The sequence below is a fragment of the Argentina silus genome (genome assembly GCF_951799395.1).
Source record: "Argentina silus genome assembly, chromosome: 1".
NCBI classification, from domain to species: Eukaryota; Metazoa; Chordata; class Actinopteri; order Argentiniformes; family Argentinidae; genus Argentina; species Argentina silus.
The window spans coordinates 7113214-7135239 of NC_139655.1; positions in this window are offsets into that span (position 1 = coordinate 7113214).

Genomic DNA, 22026 nt, shown 5'->3' on the forward strand with positions numbered 1-22026 from the left:
ACAGATGTTTACCAGGGTGTAGCGATTGCTGAGAAAGTGCTTTCTTTCTTTTTAATGATCTTCCAAAGTGTTGATTTTGATAAGCCTAAGATTTTGGCTGTGTTTCTGATAGATTTTTTTCAGATCTTTCAGCCTCATAATGGCTTCATTGACTTTCAGTGACAACTCTTTGGTCCTCATGTTGACAGACACAAAAGCAAACACAAAGCCCTAAATCAAAACTAGATATAGACAGCTCTTGTATGCCTGCACAAATGATGTGAGAAAACACCTTACTAACCTTATTTACCAATACCTGTCAAGCCAATTATCCCAATTCCTTTGGTGCCATGAAATAGTGGGATGTTTTATTAAAAATGTGTTGTCATTTCAAAATGATGAAACCAATATGTACACAAATACCCTCAAATATAGCTAAGAATCTATATTTTATCCTTGTAATAGAGTACCCTCCATTGAAGTGGGACAATGTCAGTTGTGCCCCAATCTTCTTAAGTTTACCATCCCCTGGGAAACAAATGGATTTGAGCTCTGTGGAATGTCTTGAGGTGTCAAAACTGTGATGTCATCAGTTCAGATGCAATAAGATGAATGATGGTTGGTGGTCTCCTTATCAACAGCTCCTAATGTAAATACTGTGGTTTTTAGGATGATATAAAAAGTAGAGGTCGGGGGAAAGCTCGCTGTCTTGTTCCTGTGTCTTGTTGTCTTGTTTTAGATTAGATTAGATTAGATTCAACATTATTGTCATTGTGCAGAGTACAAGTACAGAGACAACGAAATGCAGTTAGCGTCTAACCAGGTTCTCATCATTGTGAGGTTCTCATCGTATTGTGAGTAACATTGTTTTGTGATGACCGGTGGTCAACTCTCTATCTCTCTATCTCTCTATCTATTAAAATGTAACATTTTCCTATGAAGTATTTGCCTTGTAATAGATAATATTATAGTATAAGTATACAGCATTATTAAAGCCTCATTTGATTCATTCTATTTGAACTTTCTTGCACTAAATAAGCATAGACTCAACAATTCTTTGCACATAGTGATAATTACATTGGAGTCAGATTATGAATATTAGATATGCTTTGCTATCAACAAAATATAGCCAAAAGTCTCTGCCAAACATAAATGTGGAAATGGATATTCATTTAAATCTGTCTACACTATAAGTATTGGAAAGAGGAAGCATTTTGTCTTCTTTTAGAGGTTAAAGTAGAGATTCTCAGCTTTAATTCAGTGTTTTCATTTTTCAGATTGGTTTCACCATTCAGAAATTACAACCCTTTTTATACATAGTCCCCCTATTTCAGGGAAATAGTAGTAAGGGAAAATTGGCTTGACAGGTGTTTCTGGTACTCCAGGTGTGTTCTGTGTGCAGGCTTAAGAGAGCTGTCAATGTCTAGAATTGATTTTAGGGTTTGTGTTTGCCTTTGGATTTTGCTGGAGTCTGTCAACATGAGGACTAAAGAGGTGTCAATGAAAGTCAAGGAAGCCATTGTTAGGCTGAAAAATCAGAAACATAGCCACTACATTAGGCTTGCCAAAATCAGTTTGGAACATCATTGGAACACCAAAAAATGATCACCATAATTAAGAAAAAAAAAAAAACTGTCCCACAGATCAGGAACACTCTCCGGGAGGTAGGGGTAAACCACTAGTTTAGGTGAAGTTACAGTTTGCTAAAAAGTACCTAAAAAGCCTGCAGAGGTCTGGAATAGGGTCTTGGGGACAGATAAGATTAATATTATCATGTACCGGAGTAATTGCAAGTGGAAAGTTTAGAGAAAAATCTGCCCAAGATTTACAGCATACCACCTCATCTGTGAAACATGGTGGAAGGGGGGTGTTATGGTTTGGGCATGTATAGCTGCCACTACAACTGGCTAACTCTTCTTAATTGATGATGTTACTGCTGACAGCAGTGTACAGAAACATTGTGTCTGCTACAATGAAATTGATTGCTTGGTGCTTCATTATACAGTAAGACTATGACCCAAAACATACTGCCATAGCAACTAGGGAGTTTTTCAGGGCCAAAAAGTGGAGGTTTCTTGACTGGCCAAGTTTAAATTCAATTGACCATGCATTTAATTTTCTGAGGAGGGAACATAAGGCAAAAAGACCTCAAAACAAACAACAACTGAAGCTGGCTGCAGTACAGGCCTGGTAAAGCATCACCAGAGAATATACCCAGCATCTAGTGGGGTCAATGGGTCGCAGACTTCAGGCAGTTATTGCATGCAAGGATTGTCGACCAAATACTAATGAGTGCTTTATTTGGACATTATATAATTTTTCAAATACTTCTGGAGTCCTGAAATCGTGGGAGTATGTTTAAAAAATGATGTACTTTCTAAATGGTGAAACCAATCTAAATTTAAAAAAAAACATTGAATGAAAGCTGAGAATCTCTACTGACCCCATAGTAATTGTTTGATTTCAAATCCAAACTGTTGGAGTATAGAGCTAAAGGAAGATAAAATGCTTCCTATTTCCAGTACATATGGAGGGCACTCTAATTGTTTGATTTCAAATCCAAATTTTTGGAGTAAAGAACCAGAAGAACAAACAATGCTTCACTGTCCCAATATTATGGAGGGCACTGTATATAGATATCAACGTGTGTTAGAGCCTCTGAGGTGCCTGCGTGAACTTTGCAAGGAGAGCGAGTTGTCATGTTTTCCCCAAGAAGCTGCCTTGCTCCATGTTGGACCTCTCGTTGAGGGGGGAAGCCCAACAGGATGCTTGTGCTCTTTCTTCCTCACCGCATGGGCAAACAACCAACCGGTGGTTTTCACAATTCGCCACAGGAGTCGCCTGCCCAGGGAGCTGTTACTTCGACAAGTGACTTTTCTTTCCGCTCGTTTGTGGGAGTAATGGCACACAGTGACAGCCACTCCACTCTGGCCGGAGCCTTGTTTTTCCTAACCGGCTGAGCTGCTCAGCTGCATTACTCAGTTTTGGAGCTGGTCTAGATATGAGTTGAGGCCAAGTTAATTTAGTTTTGTGTTTTTTTTTCTGTGGGTATTATGCTATGTATCAAAATGTGTAATTTATCAATGCAACCTAATTTATAATGAGCATATGTAAAATGGTTTGATCAAAAATGGTTGATGCTCTAAAATGTTTTTTATACTTGTTCTTTAATCAATTGTGCATAATACTTACCGTACATGTTAATGTCATCAATATTTTGATCTTCATAATAGATGGCTTTGCAAGGGTAAGAGTATCCATAAAAGGCCTCATCTAATTCACTGAAAGTACATATGAATACTTTATTGAGAAATCTAATTCAATATGTACTAGAAAAATGTCTGCAATTTGGTTTTACAGAAAGTAGTGGCTTCATGCACACTACTGTAACATTCTGAACAACCATTAGCATTTTACTCAGAGTTGTTTGCCAAGCAATGCATTTGCTGTCAATCACCATCAGTTATTAATGAATGTTGACTTGAGTGCAAGTGTTGTGGACTCACAAAAGTGAGCTATTATTATCAATAATAACCTTGCAAACATAAACATGGCGTGCAACTCATTTGACCTTGGTGCAGTAGTTTTGGTGTACTGTATTAGGTAGTACTGTACTGTAATATGTATGTGGTATGCACTGTACCTCTCTATACCTCAGGATATGAGGACCCATGAGATGTTGGCTACTGCAGGAGGAGCAAGATTCTAATGGGGCTGAGCTGTCAAATTGCTAGTGTGTCTCTTTAAAGTTCTGTGTAAGTGAAATAGGAATGAAGCAAAAATAGTGATTGGTTTGCAGGTTTTCGCCCGCTGCTGCAGCAGTGTGTGTGTGTGTGTGTGTGTGTGTGTGTGTGTGTGTGTGTGTGTGTGTGTGTGTGTGTGTGTGTGTGTGTGTGTGTGTGTGTGTGTGTGCGTGTGTGTGTGTGTGTGTGTCTTGGCCAGGTCCGTAAAAGTTCCAGGAAGTGCTGGGAGATAATGACATGTGTACTGAGAAAGGCATTAACTCTGAAGCTTATTAACTCCATCATGCTGTCCTTCGCCTCTGTGCATTACTAAGCACCCTTTGGTGTTTTAGTCTTAGTCATGTTGTATTACTGATTATTCCAAAATGATTTCGATCATGTATTGTAAACAAATTACTATAAAAGTCAAACTGTTTTTGTACAAAAAATAAAAGGCACTTCAGTATACAGTAGCTGCTTTTATGAATAGACTTATTGGGAATGGTTAACTCGGTTGATTTGCATTGAGTATGACCCCCAATAGGGCCCTGAGCACCCCTGTACACAGCTTCAGAGAGGGGAGGGGGAGGGGAGGGGAGCTCCAAGGCCACAGCAGTAAGGGGTTTAGAGCATTGCATCAGCTCCATGTTTATTTCAGTAACTCTACCCAGCTGTCAGTCTGAGATAGAGTATAGATATAATATACCCCTGTTCCCCCCTCCAGCCATTCACTACAGTGAATAAGAAAGCCACCACTGAATATATTCTCAACTAGACTGCAATAAAATGTATTTGATATTGATACAAAAAAAAATGCTTTCTATACTATCCTTTCCATTGCATCTACAGTAGGTCAGAGTTTAAAAGGTTAATGGTTGTGTAACAGTAGCCACAGCAGTACTGATTCAACTTTTTTCACACCTTTTATTTTAGGTATTTCACCTTGGTCGAAACAACCACCAGGGGTGTACTTTCAAAATTGTCTATAAAATCTATATCCAAGCCAAATTATAAACATATGGAGCCAGAGTAGCCGTGATGTAGCACACTAACATCGATCAACAGTGGTATACTGTATTCCCCTATATATTTGTACTTGACTCTCCATGCAGTGGCGTGTGATGAGAGATGTATTACCCTGACGGATACAGAGGTCTAAGGCCCCACTCCCAGGGGTCCTACCACCTCCTGCACTCATGTGGAAAAAGCCGACACCAAGTCCTCAAAAACAAACACTTGGATCCTTGCCCCAGGCCACAAACCCATTGAGTATGTCCCCATATTTACTGAGAATGCAGCAAGACATTCATTTCTCTTAATCCGCCCCCCTCCCCTCTTATTATGACATCTTGGTGCTTTGTGTGTCGGGCGGTGGGGTCTGGGCCGAGCTGAGGCCTGGTGGGGGGCTGGGGCTGGGCTGGGCCTCTTGCTGCCTGGCTGGTGCTGTTATGTAAATGGAGCTGTCAGGCACTTGTTATGGCAGGGCTGGGATTCATCAGGAAGCCTTGACAGCCTCTGGGTCCCAGGCCTCCGAGTGATTCATGGCTGGCTGGGGGACAGGGGGAAGTTCAAGTCTGCTGTAATCCAAACAACTGAGAAAATGGAACAGAGGAAGCTGGGCAGAAAGGAAAATATGGTGAGAGAGGGAGAGGGGGGGAGAGAAAAGGAGGAAGAGGGTGAGAGGGTGAGGAAAGACAACGGTGAATTGGTAGAATTTAGAGAGGGGGATTTTGGAATTAACTCAACAAGCTTTGGTGGAAGGAGTGCTTCTATGTCTCTCTCTCTGTATTTCTCTCTCTCTTCTCCGTCTGTCTCTCACTCCTTCCATCCATCACTCTGGTTTCTTCTTCCTGCACTCTTGGCCTCATTATTTTTTTCCTTCCTCCCTCTTAGCCTCCCTTTCACACCTTGATTGGCATGCACCAATTTAAAAAAATAATAATTTCCACCAAACCCCAAGGAACATATTGCCTCCAACTATTCTCATGTTTAACTCGAAGTGCAGTGAGGACTTATAATGATACCAAGCCATGGATTCATGAAGGTATTTGAATAGTATAAACATTAGCTGGAGGTACATTTGGGCTCTGTTGTTGAACATCCCTTTAATTGCCACAGTGGTGAAAATGTTACAATATGGGACCTCAATTATGAACTGCTCAACCCAGTAGATTAATAAATAATGAACATTTTTGAATTGTATGAATAAGATATATAAGACATATAATTGTGCTATGGTATCTTTTGCATAGTGTCATGACTTTAGCTTCAAACTATGAGCCACATTGAAATTAATTGGAGAAACTATTCCATATGCTCATTGACACTCATCTGCTCCCTAACAGATATACACTTGGCATCAGATTAACACAATGCTGCAGTTTCTATACTAAAGTAATTCCTAGAGGACTAAACTTCACATAACAACAATTCATTCATTCATTTTGCCAGTTGGCTCTTATCTGTGACCTCTCAACTTTATACGTTGTTTTAGTCACAACAATCTATAGTCTTCACTGCTGAATATCAGTCACCTCCATGTCACTCCTTACTACCAAAAACCTGTCATACACCACTTCTACCTCAGTCCTAGTCCAGTTGGCATTCCTTATTTACATTGCAACCAATCTTAAAGGGATACTTCACCAATTTGTTCACATCACATTCATTATTTTTAGAACCATGCCAGTGTCATACATATGTGAAAATAGTGATTTTCTACATTCTGTAGTTTCCTAAGGAAATGATCCCCTATGATGTCATTGGAGGTAAAAAGAAAATAATTCAGTTATTTTCAGAAGCTACAATGAGTTTCCAGTCAGGGGGAAGTGTGTTTTTGGCTAGGCTTTTTTTTCTGAAAATCGATTAATTCAATGTTTGTTTTACCCCCAGATGAGTGTCAATGAGCATATGGAATAGTTTCTCATAGGGGGTTATTTCCTTAACACCTTTCCTCTTATCTACAAAAATGTAGAAAATTTATTTTTTCACAATCGGTAGTCACTGATATGGTGCTGGAGATAATCAATATGATCTTACAAATGGGTGAAGTGTCCCTTTAAGCTTTGTTCATCAAGATTCAGAGATGAAATATGTATGCACATTATTAATATTTCCTCTGAGATACATCCCCTCTAAAGAAGGAAAACATGTCATGTCTGTGTCCTGATTTTAAAATCTTCTGATAAGCAACATCCACAATATTTCACAGCATTTATTCTGTTCTGTTTAAACTAACTTGACAATAAATTCAGATGTCCATGATGGTCACAACCAAACTCATCATATTTTAGAATGATGTCTACAAATTAGATATCAGAAACGTCACTGCCTTTCATTTTGACCTTTTGATAGAAAAATTACTTCAATATGAGATTCTGGAGGGGAGATTCTGGGATTCTTTTTATCTAACTAACAAGTCTCTCCACACTGATTATTTCAGAATCCCAGCTAATTAACTCATCCCATATAGTAATAAAGAAATAAAGATCTGATTATGATCAATGTTTTTAATAGGGACTTTGATGGATCAAGGATGGACATTCATGGTGTAAGGATGCAGGATATTAAACCTGAGTGAACTCATACTTTAGGCCTACATGAGTGATTTTAATTATGAATTCCTTAACATCTTGAGTTGATGAAGAAGAATGAGGCATTCTAACAGTAATTTGAAAAGTGAATGCTAATCAGGAATGGATTTGATCTGAATGGTGCCACATGCTGAAAACGTGCTCAACACACCTCAGTATGCTGCCAGGATGTTTTCTCACTAGCCCACACCTCTCAATGTTTACCTGCACATCTACAATGAGCAAAAAAGATGTCTCATGTCTTCGAAGAATATCCTAGTTGCTTTTCAAACCCAAGGTCTCTGTGGAAATTAAGATAGTGAGTGAATAAGTAAATAATCACATTAAAAACAGGTTGTAGATGTCACCAATGTATCTGGAGTCCCTGGTTGTTGTTGATGTTGTGTTCTTCATTTGGTGGAAACACACCTCAAGTATTTTCACTGTCTCTTTTACATCTGCCTTATACAGCGCTGGAATAAATTTGGATTAATTGCAGCCAAAGTGCCAGGTACAGTCAGCAACTCTTTGAGTGCAAGTTGAGAAATCATCTGCCACCTCTTTCCCTGCACTGTATCCCTTGTCATTGCGCTGCAGAAGTCTTGCCTGTTAAAACAGAGGTAATTAAATCTCCCTGCTCTCATTAAAAATACAGCTGTCTGCCGTTGAGCGGCGGAGCTCCACTAAGTGAATGTAAATTTTTATTCCATGGTGCAGAGTGAGGAGACTGTTCCACGCCAGCCTTCCTGCACTGCCAGCACTGTGTGAAATAACTGCTCCCCTAAAATAATTGTCCTTTTGTTTCCTGTGGAATTACATATGGAAATGGTCTGTGTGTTATATAATTTGTGGATTAGGTGCAGTCAGAGGTCTTTCACTTACAGGAGGGAACAGTACAGGTATTCAGCCTTGAAAGGAAGAGGTATACGAGGGGGTTGAGAAATTTAACTGACTTTTTAATTGGCTTTTCCCATTTAAACGCTCAGATATTGCTCCAAGATTAACAGGGTGAAACTTATGAAAGGTTAAACACTAGTTGACATTCTGTACACATTTCCTCTCTTTAAGGGAGAATAATTATTCTGCTGATTCACAATGACTGCAATAAATTGCTTTTGTACTGTATGCCCACGACCATGGGGAAGTATGCTTCTGTATACAGTATATTAGTGAAGGTGTTCTAATGACTACCTTTATTACTGACTAATAGTCATTTGTAGGGGTTCATATTCAGAGAATTGATCCCTAGCCAGTTGTTTCCTTATGATGTACCCAGGAACATGTTGAGTTGTAAATCTGTAGGAGAGTACTCTGACATCATTCAAGGTGAACACATAGACATAGTGACATCCAAGTCAAACTTACAGGCAGTAACTCTGGCCTTGCATGAAGAAATGAATCAAATTCTCCTGGAACACAGAACCTCTATGAATCAACATAATGAGTGACCTGTCCAATAGCATACTTGTATGTGCATAATTATTATGTGCACATAGGATCAGAAGGAGGTACATACACATTGTAATATGATCATTTCTAATTGTATTGAAACTGATTAAGAGTATGAAAGGCCAGATCATTCTATTTCAACCTTGAGAGGACTTGTTGGCTCCTAATAGAACTCTCAAAGAACTCTCTTGTCATTATATTTGATGTAAGTGATGCTAACACATCTAAGTGAGAGGGCACATTGTATATTTAGCCTTACTGTCAGTGGTGATCAAGTGCACTGTCACTGAAGACAACCCAACCTGACAGCTCAGATCTGGATTCATAATTTTATGAGGAAATTGTCCAATGTGCCGTAACATCTGCAGACTGAGCAGGCTGTAGTAGCCCAAAACAATGGCATGCACAACAAGAAGATACTAGATGGGAAGTTCGGATTTCTTTATTGAATCGAGATCGAGATCGTTCAATTGAAATAATGAGATCTTTCAATCCATTTAGTTTGTTTGATTCAGTAACACTGGAGGGGCCCTCTATGCCCCAACCAACTTGGTTCACTCAAATCTGTGGCTGTGGGCTGTGCTTGCCCACATTTTCAGCAAGAAGAAAAAGAACGATTCACTCAGAAAGGCGAATCGACTCACTTGATTCACTAAAAATAATTGTTAAAAATGAATGATTTGTTTGCGAACTGCACATCACTAGTAGACACAGAGGCATGGCCTAGAAGCAAGGGGAGAAAGAACCAGAAGTATTGCCCCTGGTGTTTTGGCATGTTATTGCACTTCTGCGATTTTCTCTGGGTGGGGCAATAGAGATACAGTAGTGTGTGTAAGGGTTTAAGGAAAGCCTCCTTCTCATAGTATTTTAGGCTGGAAGCACGAGATGGCCTACCCAAATGGCCTACAGTCAATGCCAAATCCAACGTTAGCATATAAGGCACATGATACCCATGTTAATGTATTATTTAGGGGGTCAGGCTGATTTTTGGGTGGTATGAAAATATATTTAAAAAATGGAACTCAGACAAAAAGGGCACGAATGCATTGAATGACAGTTACAGTATGTGATCGAAAGCCATATAGTAGGACATTTTTCCACGAGCGCTTAATAAGGGAAAATAATGTGCATACATGTTGTAGTTATGGTCAAATAAGGACGTGTACATAGACAGTATGTGGCCATAGAGGGAGAAACTGAGATGGAGGCTGAGCTTCTACTGCACATGTTAAGTTATAATTTAGGTTGCATTGCAGGGGCATGGGGTCTGAAGATGTGCCCTACCTGTCAGTCAACCGGCAAACATACTGAAGTCGATCTATAATTCAACTGCTCAGGAGCTCATACAATTCATGGGGGCCAGTGTTGTTCCCTGTATTTTTTTCACCCAGCCCTGTTGCATTTACTCTTTAATTTCATGGCCAAGGCTGGCTCCTGACATCTTGACCGCCCACCCATTCCCTTCTAAGACACCGGAGCAGAGAAGGTCACGCCACCCGCACTCAGAAATTCAATTACCTCATTGAGTTGCTGTTGGCTCTCATGGAAAGAGAGAGAAGAAAAACTTCTGGGCCCGTCAATGCAGCTGTCCTCAATTTGTCCATTTCCCTCTCTGTCTCCACTAATATGTCCAAGTATAAAAAAAAGTCATGCCTATAACTGGATTTTCTGAGTTATAAAGTTGTCATCAGAATGCTTTCATAAATGATATGCTGTGGATTACATTGCATTGAGTTTGTCTGTGCTCAAAGACAGAGATGTTTGCACTACTAAGAACGAAACAGGAAATAGAAATAGGTCTACTACTTGCATTGGTTTCACTCTCACTGCCAAACACTCTTTAATTACAGTCCATCTTCTTGAAAGCATATGGAAATTAGGTTGATTTCCACAAACAAAACAAATCTAACTTAGCATTTTATACAAACAAGTTGCCAAGAAAGTTCTAAATTGTAGAAACGTAGCTGCAATATGTTTATATGAAATCTGTCTGATTTGGTAGAATATTGTGTCACAACAGTCAGTATAAAGTATATAAACATAATTTCTGGGTGGTATTGACTGTGGGCCATCAGTGAGTCTGCTCTCTCTCCAAGGGAAGAGAGTGAAGTGAATATAAATACATATTTTCTGGTCAGTGCTGCTGGTCCTACTGTCTGTGTTCTATCAGGGTAGGGAGAGAGAGCAGGCTCAGACACAGTGCTGTGGCCACACACCGAGCTCTGCTTTTTCACCTCATTCACGAAACGGGCAGCACTCTCTCTTGTGGCAACTGAAACTGGAAGAGGACCGCATGAAGAGCTACCAATGAGTTACAGGAAAATGGCCACAGAAGAGTTATTTTTATAGCCCAAAACCAATATTCTAATGCCATTGTATGCAAGCAAAGGGCCGCAAATTGTGGTTCCTTCTACTTCACTAAAAAGCAAACAGGACAAGATTGTTTGACAGGGTACAAAAAAGAGCTAAATCAAAAAAGATTAACCATTGTAGAGGTGTCCATCTGCTTCATCCCCCACAAACCTAGGTAATGAGGAGTCTTTCAAGTCCTAAACTGAACGGGCTCCCATGCAGGTACACACAAGTCTATTCATTATGCATTTCATCACGTCTGCACACCGTGTTGTCAGATGTGGCTTTGAACTCTTTTGTCAATGTGTGTCTGCCTTATGTAGTCCCCATAAAACTCATACAATGCCAAAAACGGATCTTGTAAAGAAAAGAAAACAATTATATATGTCTTGTTATTGTTATGTCTTGGGTATTAATTTTAGTAAACCCCCATTTGGGGATGCTATGAGCAATTGCCCTTCAATTACCATTGTGAGAGCATGGTGAAGTGTAGACATCACATGTTGTGTTAACATGTCGCTGGAGTTGTGAGCATCAAAGTTTATTGATGGCACACTTTGATTAATCAGGTGAGATGGGAGACTCCCCGCCAGTAGAAGTAGCCATGATAGATCTTACAGGGAAGTGATTTCACTTCAATGACTTCCCCTTCCGTCAGAAAAAAAGGAGGAGAGGACAATCAGCATTTTATCTCCTTTCAGAGCAGTTTCCGATTTGAGAAAGAAAGCAGGTGCCAGGTGTTATGAAAGACAGACTGATATGGACGTGATGCTCAAACTTGACTCCCATGATCCCTAGCCTTATGAAAAGGCCCAGAAAGCCTTCACTATTATCATAGTGTTAAAAGAAAAGGTGAGAGAAGAGGAGCTTTGAAGGCCTATCCGTCTGCTGTCATGGGAAGTTTGTGAGTGTGCTTTGTAAATTACTTTTTAATTAAAAAAGGACCATATTGAGAGGCAAAAGGTTACAAGCTGAGGTTGTTTAGCTGAGGCATGCACTATTGCTACGCAGGACTCTCAACTTTATGAGATATCTGGGGTGAAACACAACACACAGCCAATGTATTTACTGTAAAAAGGATGTTGATAATGCATGTCACATAACATCATGACAGCTGTATTCGAAGATTAATTTTCTGTTGGTCATTGTGCTACAGTGCTGTGATCTCCTCTTTCGCACACACAGCAGTTGGGCAGTATATCACTGTCAACAGAGGCCATTTTCAACATGTGGTGACCAAGTTGGTTTATCTTTTTTTTTTTCACTTGAGTGTAGCTTAGAAAAACAGAGACGAGTGTATGCACAGGAAAATACGAGTGGCCGTACTTTGGCAAACCACGTAATCTCTGAACACAGTTATCCAAACAAGCCCCAGCCAATCCCATCCAGTCGCGGCTTCCTTATGGTTTCTGCATCATCCACCTCCATCCCTACAATAACACTGGGAGCCTTGGGGTTATTTTCAGATTTCCCAGATTTCCTTGCAGGAAAATGACAAACATTTAGAGGTTTCAGATGACCTCTTTCACTAGCTGTGTTTGTTAGTATAGGTCCTGTCTTCATAAACATAACAGAGACTAGAGTTTAAATATATATATATATATATACAGCAGATGTTTTTTTTCTGGATAAAAAAATATATATCCTAAATTATGTTAATGTTCGATAAATTAAATTGATTATTTCAATTGTTAGCCTTTGCCACTGATTGAGTGTATTACCCTTAAAACATAAGTCCACTCTATTTATTTTACCACCCTAACAGAACATTCCAGATTTGCAAAAAAAACTGAAAGTTATAAGTGTCCTTATTCATGAAAGACATGCCTTTTTTGAAGACATGTCTTCTCCCGTTCCTCATAGTGAGTTTGAATAGGGAAAGTGCACCTTCTATCCAGCCTCAATAAAAAGACTGAAACAAGAGCTTTTTGCACAGTTGAGGCATCATCGCCCAGGTGTGCCAACAAAAGCCTCTGCAGATCCATCCACTGACCCCCACGAAAGGTCAGGTAAAGCTCCAATCTGAATTCCTGTCTGACAAGACCCTTAAAATGCTGCCTGAAAGGATGCCTCACAATAGGGAACAATGGTCAATAGGTAAGGCTTTTCATGAAACATTGGGAATTTGTTAAATTGACATATGGTGGTTTAAATAGGCGTTGCTATAGGTAAAAGGTTCAAAACCAACCTCCATTGATAACAAGTTGCTAACTGGCTTTACATGGCATTGCCGTAAAGGCTTCTATGCAGGTCTGTGAGGCAAACCTTTAGGACAGGCAGTGTATTGGCCTGTGATCTACCTTGGTGTAGCCTATGGCTCGTCTCTCTCACCAGTCAGAGTGTGAAGGAGAGGCAGGCTGTGGTATCAGCAGAATGCAGAATGCGCGCTCTCTCTCTCTCTCTCTCTCTCTCTCTCTCTCTCTCTCTCTCTCTCTCTCTCAGCAGTCTCACTCACCACATGCAGAATTGAAAAGCTTGCCTGAAGGTGTTTCTAGGACTTGAGCCCTTTCAGCCTTTGACAACCATGGCTGTGCGAATGCAGAGCCAAGACCTTGACAGTTTTTCTGATCCCTGTCCATTTTCAACTGGGGAGTATATTTGGCTCTGCTTAATACTGGTGTGCTGTACTTCACCTGTGCTTTTGCAACTGTTATGAATCTTTAAAACATCCTCAAAATAAAGCATTGACCTTCAAGACACGAAACTTTAACACTGTATTGATCAATATATTGTATCTTGTTGAAAACACATTCTGATATTTTACTGGTGAAATGCAATCGTTAGCAAACAGGTTTGATACGATTGGTCATTGATCAAAAGGAGAGAAGAAATTGTGCATGATATAAGCCAATTACTTTCATGGCTTGCTCAGACACTAGGCCCCAGACATGTTCTACCCTAGAACTGCCTACTCTTTTGTCTGCTTATAAGAAACTGAATAGAGTTGTGGGATTGAAAACCTTCACCCGGTCTCTCCTGCCAGTGAACCATTCACAGCCCAGGAAGTCTGTGAGAGCCACTGCGCTGAAAGACCTCTGAATGGCTGGGCTACTTGCAACTAGGGAAACATGGAACGGGTCTGTCCTCACTCTCAGTCAAATAAGCGAGGTTAGAAGAAAGAATCCCTTCTGACAGTGTCTCACTGTTACCCAGACAGAACTGAGATGCACAGGAAAAAGCGGACAAGCCCTCTCCCTCTCTCCCTCTCTCCCTCTCTCCCTCTCTCTATTGACTCTGTGGATAATCTTGACTCCACAGAAAAATCCTTAAGCAGCTGGCCACAAACCTTTCACTTGAGTGCACATGCATACAATATCTCACTCCAGCCCCATGGCAGTTTTTCTTTTCCCTCCCTTTTTTCTTCCAGCTCTCCTGTGAGTTTCAGAGCCAACTAGTCTGGAAAAGGCAGGATTTGTTGGTAGGGAATGGAAACGTGTGCCAAAATCAACACCCGTCCTTCCCTTTGGGAGCGCTACAGCAAATTGGTCTTCAGAAAGAGACAGCTTGGTTTCTGTCCCTCAGACCCATGCAAACCCCTTAGCTTCCAGAGTTAGACCCATGAAATCAGAGAGGGTTCTGTTAGTTTTTGTTTAAATACACAAACCCACAAGTTAGTGGTAGAGGAAACTCCCCTCAGTTCAAATTGATTGATTTCCTGTGTAAACAGGTAGCCCATTAGAGAGTTGTTTTAGAAGTGTAAACCTGTAAGGGTATATTAGTGGTTTCCCTCAGACTGGCATTTGTGTGGGAGGCCACATACCATATCAGGATATACAGTGGAATGTTCAGTTTTATCTTTATAGAATGTGTGATTCAACATACTATACAGTACATATAACCACATATCATTATCACTGATATATAATGACAATTAGATATGATCACATCGATAAATATCATTAGAATAACAGCTAAATAGACTGCCACTGGACAAAAGCAGGTAACAGTAGTATGCTGCTGTACAGTACTATGAATAAATGAAACATTGACAAATATATTTCCCATTGAATGGATCAGTCCATCCTGACATCTTACCAGGGGAGGCTGGTGGAGGTAGAAATCGGAGGACGGACTCATGCATGGAACAAAATGAGGAATGGTATCAAACACACGCCATTTCTCATTCCGTTCCAAGCATTACAATGAGCCAGTCCTCTGATTTCTACCTCCACCATCCTCCCCTGCATCTTAGATTTGGTTTGCTAATCAGGATTATAGAGACATCTAAGAGGGGAGGTTTCAAATAGCAATATCTATTGTATCATTACACCCCTCACATCAAACCCAACTGGACAGTAGATGACACCTTGTTTGAAGTGTTGATGTTTGATCGAGGTCTGTTTGATGCATGAGGAAAAGAGAGTAATACCTCACCTTTTTCAACTTGTGGTGTAGGTGTGAAGTGTCAGTATGAAATCATAGTCCTGGTCATGTGTTGGTTGACTGAAGGTTTGCAATAAAGCGAACAACCTGGTGAGAAAATGCATGGCTTCAATATACAATAGTATACTATGGTCGGATCCTGATACAATACCTTTTTTTAATAATTCATACAATCCATCAAAATGCTGAGGATAAATTGGTTTACAAATGATATGCCATTGAGAGTGAACATGTGAGGCAGCCATGCAATATCAGATCATCAACTCACTTTAAAGGCATAGAGAGGTTAAGTTGGTTTCAGTATTTCATCATCAATGTGTATTGCCCTTCATTTACATAGAGGTGTAAGCTGGAAAAAGTCTGCAGAATGTAAACATTTGTTCAAACAAAACATACATCAACTGCAATGTGTTGAGTGGAATGAACCATGTGAGATGCACAGATGACGTGAGCTCAAGCACAATAAAGATAAGGTATAACCAAGGGTAAATAAAGACTTTGCTTCAACATGCTGAAAGCACTACATCAGTAATGTTTTGTTTCTGAAAGTTTTACTGAGGACTCATTTGAAAAAATAAGTCCCCCTTGATTTGCAGAATTTCTGGAGACTGGAGACTGATTAACAGGACATGGGACAAGTGCATTCCTGACAAGAGGGGGTAAGAACTGTAACTGTAACCCCATTATATTTATTTTAATTATTTATTTATTTATTTCCCCCTGCAATTATTTAAAATATGTTTTTTTCTCTACAAAATCAAAAAGTCATCCATCCCATCTATAGTACCTATAACAACTTAAGAGCAGTAATATGTAATCCATTCAGTAGTTTTTACACCAAAACTCTGTGTGTGTGTGTGTGTGTGTGTGTGTGTGTGTGTGTGTGTGTGTGTGTGTGTGTGTGTGTGTGTGTGTGTGTGTGTGTGTGTGTGTGTAATCTATTCCCACAGCAAAGGGAGGACAGGCAGGCCAGTGGTGAAATGTCAGCCGTATCGAGGGAGGCTCTTGGCCCAGTCAAATGGAGATGGCTGCCTTATCTCCTGTCCTGAGGCTTCCTGATCCCACCAAGGGGGGGTGAGAGACTCCAACGCACAAGAATTACCTTGGAGCTGACTCCTCAAAAATGACCCTATTTTCCTAAGCAACACCTCAGGAAACAACTCTGCATCCCCTCTACAGTACCATTTTGTTTTTATTTCTCAGAACACACGTGTGTTAGATATGTTTGGTAGAATATAAATGAAACCTACTTAAGTACACTTACTTCCGCATACTGAATGCTGTGGTGCATGTGCTCACTAGTTAGAAAGGGATGGACATGCATGTCTGCTAAAGAGTAGAAGGCTTCCTTAAAGGATTAGGGTGTGAGATACTATATTTTTTCAGAATATTTTTACATAATACACATTTTATAATGCATAATGTACCCCTTAAATTGTGGTCACCCATCTCTGTGGAATGCAACATACATCCAGGCAGATTTTCCCCACTTCCTGGCTAAGCCTGCTCTCTCCAGCTCCTCGGATGGCTTCAAAGAACAGGTATCCCACAAACCCCTGGGGGACCTGTGATTGAAAGCTAAGAAGGTTGGACCGAGTGCCAAAGTCTTATAAAGAATGTAACAGAAGATACATACATTATTTAGATTATATTTTAATGCCGGTAGTAGGTCCACACAAATGTAAGAAAGAAGAGTTATTATTTATGGTTCTCTTTCAGTTGGCTCGGTTCGACCCCTCATGATGGGGCACATACTCTTCTGTACCTATTTGCTTAATATTTGCCAATATAATCACGCCTGGTACAGGCTGGTGATGCTTGCAGGCAGATAGCCATGCCTACCACCCATGCTATACGTATGTTTAGGACCTAGCAAGTACACCCATTTTATCCTTTCCACACTTCACTCACTGATTGTCCAGAGCATACTGTAGTGTTCTCGTAGCTAGCTACAACTTAGCTGTTCCACTGAGAATCCTATGACTCTCCTGGGCCGTTAGGTTGTCTCCACTGGAATCCTGCGGTACAGCGCAACTTTCTAGAAGAATATTGCTGAATTTGGTAAGCCACGTTCGATGGTCTTCGTCTTGTGCACACCTGCTACTCTCTAAATGGGCAATGTGTAGCCTTTTCCCCTTTAAAATATCACTCAATAACAATGCTGATCCATTAGTTATGATAGATCTGTGACAGTGGGTGCACCTGACAAGACCCTGCCCTTCTGCTTAATAATAATAATAACAATAATAATAATAATAATAATAATAATAATAATAATAATAATAATAATAATAAACTTTTATTTATATAGCACCTTTCATACATAAGAATGCAGCTCAAAGTGCTGTACAATACTGTGCAAAAGAAAGAAAAAAGGAACAGAACCAACCAAAACATCAGCAAAGTACTGTACAATACAGTGCAAGAACAGATTAAAAACAAAAACAACCACAACATAATTAATCAATATAATAAAAGTAGCATCACTCAATCTAATGCTTGAATTTGCTTTTCTGAACTGTTCAGTTTCTGGGCGTGCACCACTCGCTGTGGGCAGTGTTACCTGCAGCTTGCTCGTGTGTGGCTCATTGGCTAGCTACTGCAAGGGAGCCGCAAGCGTTTCTCAGTGAGTGCAGACAGTTTTAGTTTTGAATGGATTTCAGTTCTATGGATTAGATGTAACAACTTCAGATATTTGGGAAATATTCAGGAATATTGCTGTGCAATCAGATCTTATATTTCATTTAATCACAATTTGTTATCTTCATTAGCATATGTTTTTACTTCTGTCTCACAATACACATTTTAGACTAGCCAACATTTTAGGCTAGCCAACAACAACTTAATGTTTTGTTTAATGTTATTATTAATATTATATACTTTTTTTGCACAATTTGCCTTTTCTTTTCATTTTGTCTTTCATTTGTTATTTTGTGTGTGCAAATCCTACAAATAAAAAAATAACATAAAATAAATCTTACTCATTTTCAAAGTGTAATTTATACAATGTTATGTTCATATTTTTTCCACTTTCAAACTAACACTCTAACACCACAAATGTTGTTTTGTGACTTTTTTGTAAAATTGCACCCAGGAAAGCTTTTCAGATCGGTGTGTGTTATATCCTTTAATAAATATGGATAGATGATGGACGTCGTCAGAAATGAGAAACGTGTGTTGAAAGTTTCACCCTCTAATCAGCATGATGAAACAATAAATCTGTCAGTTATTTTCAAGTTTTTCGATAGCAAATCTGTGAAATTAGCAAAGGACTTTAGTGATTGAAGTTATGGTATTTATTTCGTTTGGAAATGTACACAAAAACTAGCATAGATTATTCATTTAGCCGGTCAGATGCGGTCAGCAGTGTCAGACCATTCCCACTGAAATTTAGATACATTGACTGCTGAAGTGGCAGAGGGCATGTAGTGGTGGATCTATGGTCATTGGTGATTGGTTTTATGTAAATATCAAACTAGATACGTAGGATTGTTTGTCTAAAAACAACAATATCAAACCCTCCACAAGTAGACAGTTTAACACAGAATGTAAAATATGCATTCAGAAGCCAACATTTAATCTCTAAAAATTAACATTAAATCATAGTTTATATGTCATTAGTGACTTTGGATGTAATCAATCACTGTCAAAATGTTGATTCTGATACCACAGGTCCTTTAAGCATAAAAGACTTGTGCGATTTGCCCTCCACTGGGAAGTTTCCAGATGTCAGAGCACCAAGCGATTAGCATGGCACACATTAAGAGGAGGGGAAAACTTGGATACAAACATATTCATAAACTCCTTCCCTCCGGGCCCCTGGCTGCCGTGGCCGGCTATGCAATCCTCTCTTCGTGCAGCTGTAAAATCAGTTTCCTCTGTACCACGCTGTTTTAGGGATGTCTCCACATAATCAACTGATATCAAATCGCCTTGCCAGCCAGAAGAACTCCCACAGTGCCTCAGGGTGGGCACTCAAGCAGGGGGGCAGTGGCAAAACACACAAGACCAACGCCTCTGGCAAAGCATCAGTAGCCAAACAGAGTAATATACTGCTGTGCATCTATTAATTAAAATGAAAAAGTATATAGGGAGAAACTCAGTACTCCATGCTAAGTTGCAGATAGTTGCATTGCTTCGGTACATACTTCCCAAAACTCCTACATAATTATTTGTCAGATTTGTTTGTGGAGGTATCACTTCCCTTGTCCCCAGTGGACTGGGTGCAGCTGTGCAAAATGAATTTGTCATCAGGTTTAAAGCTTTTTGGCAGGCTATCCCGAAGCCAGCCGGGGTCCTTGAAGTAGGAAAAGGCTTTCCCGCTGCTCGGCTCCTCCGCATCCCAGCAGGTCCGAGGATTAAATTTACGGCTGCTGTCAAAGCCTCTGACAGGCCTTAAAGGGAGAGCAGCATTTACTGACTCCCTGTTATTATTCCCAGAGGGCTGGGAGATGGGCCTTTTCATTGGCAGCTGTGTAGCCTGTAGTGCCCCTGTGAGCTGGCATAATGTGCTCTCAGCTCAGTCGAATGCCGACACTCTCTCTCCCCCCTCTCTCTTGGTTCCATCTCTGTACTCTCAGTTACTGATTGCCTTACTCTTAACATGTTCTCAGTCAGTTACTGATTGCCTTACTCTTAACATGTTCTCAGTCAGAAGGAGGCATCAAGCATCATGTGTTTCAATACATCCTCTTATAATCAGCTGGATGACACCATGCTGGAATGGTTTGGATTCATCTTGGATTTGTAGTTCAAAATGAAGTCTGGTACAGTGTACATGCTGCTCCAAAATGTACCTGGCAAATCATGTAATTGCTTTATGGGGAGAGTTCTTGAAGAGTAATTTGCAATATTTAGTTCAACCCATCATGTTCTGTGTAAATGTAGATTATATATAATTAACAGTAAGTACTTTTACAGATACAGGTATACAGCAGATTTGGTGCCTGGCCATGGAAAAACCTTGGGAAATTGTTTGTGGGAAGGTTAATGAATTTAGATCAGTGTTTACCGCAAACACAGCTATGCCAGCCATTGTGGCTGCCTTGAAGTCGGCTTGCCTGGGGTCAGAGTTAGGTCATCTAGGAGACAATGTGGTTGATTAGAATGGCAAACATGAGCAACTGTGGCGCTTGGGGTCAGAGCCAAGACCGGCTCAATGCAAAGCCATGCCTCAGAATAACAAAGCCATGGGGCAATGGTACAATGAATGCAGTCACATTGTGGATGTGGTCTACTCTGTAGAACTGAATCTCATAGAATCAGGCATTTGGATTACTTCTACGCATTTCATTCGCAACCATTACTCATAGAAATAATAAAAGGGATAACATTTCAAATATCGTTCTTATAGGCTAGGTAAAACTATGCAATTAATTTTGTCACAAACACACACACACACACACACACACACACACACACACACACACACACACATCCACACACAAAACAATTGGTAGGACATTGTTGGGAGATCTGAGTAAAATTCTGATGTCTGAATTCCATGAGCTCAGTGCATTATTTTAAACACATTGCACAGTTTAAATGGGACTAAAATTCATCTCCAGGTACGTCGCCGTTGGCTCATATTACACAGCTGGAAACCAATGATTTCTTACTGTATCCTGAGAGAGGCTTTAAAATGTATCATTTTATGATGGGGACAAAGGTGATAAATCACAAAAGCATTCCTGTCCATTTCTGGGAAAAGGCCTTTTCTTTCACTCTAAACTGTTGTTGGGGGAAAGCCTTCCCTGTTGAAAAGCATCCACAGAGTATCCAATCCTTACATAAACAACACTCTCTTTCACACTTAGTTCGACTCAAAGTTCGACTCGCATGGTTGTTACATTGTATTTTCTTCCAGTTATACACAAAATCATGTCCCTCATTGGCCATAACTTTAGCGGGCTTCAACAAAGAAATCGCACACTATATCAAATCTCACACTTCACAACAGAAAATAATTGAGCAGCATTGGCGTGCATTGTGTTACAACTTTGTTGTTATTACTTTTTCTTTGGTGTTCCTATCAGCAACAAAAATTTGAGAAAACAGAGCGACATGAACACTTGTTTAGACTGCGTGCTGTCAGCAATCTACTGCTTTACATAATTCATCGGTTCAGGAGAAGGCAAGCCCTGATGTTGCGTATGTTCCATCCGTGGAAGAGCAGCCAGGTAACACAGTCACAACAAAAACAAAAAGGCCAAAATAAAAAAAAGATTCTTACGTAAATGAAGAGGCATATGGATATAGGCCTACATAATCATTCAGTAACTCACCACTGTCTAGGTCATCTGTATGAATTTGCGGAGATTATTGGGTAGGAGCTGGAGGGTTCTTAACAAATCACTCGATAATGTTGGGTGGGTTACTTGTTCTTAGAATTTTGTCCAGGTCATCACACCTTGATATACTGTTGCCTGAGTTTTTTTACCTTTCATTGCTCACCGGTTCGATGAAAGCCCCTGTCTCGCAACTTGTTATTGAACATGTTGAATATATCAGCATCAGTGTTTTAACAGCTTTTTGTCCGCCAAACGTTAACCCACAAATAGTTTATTGGT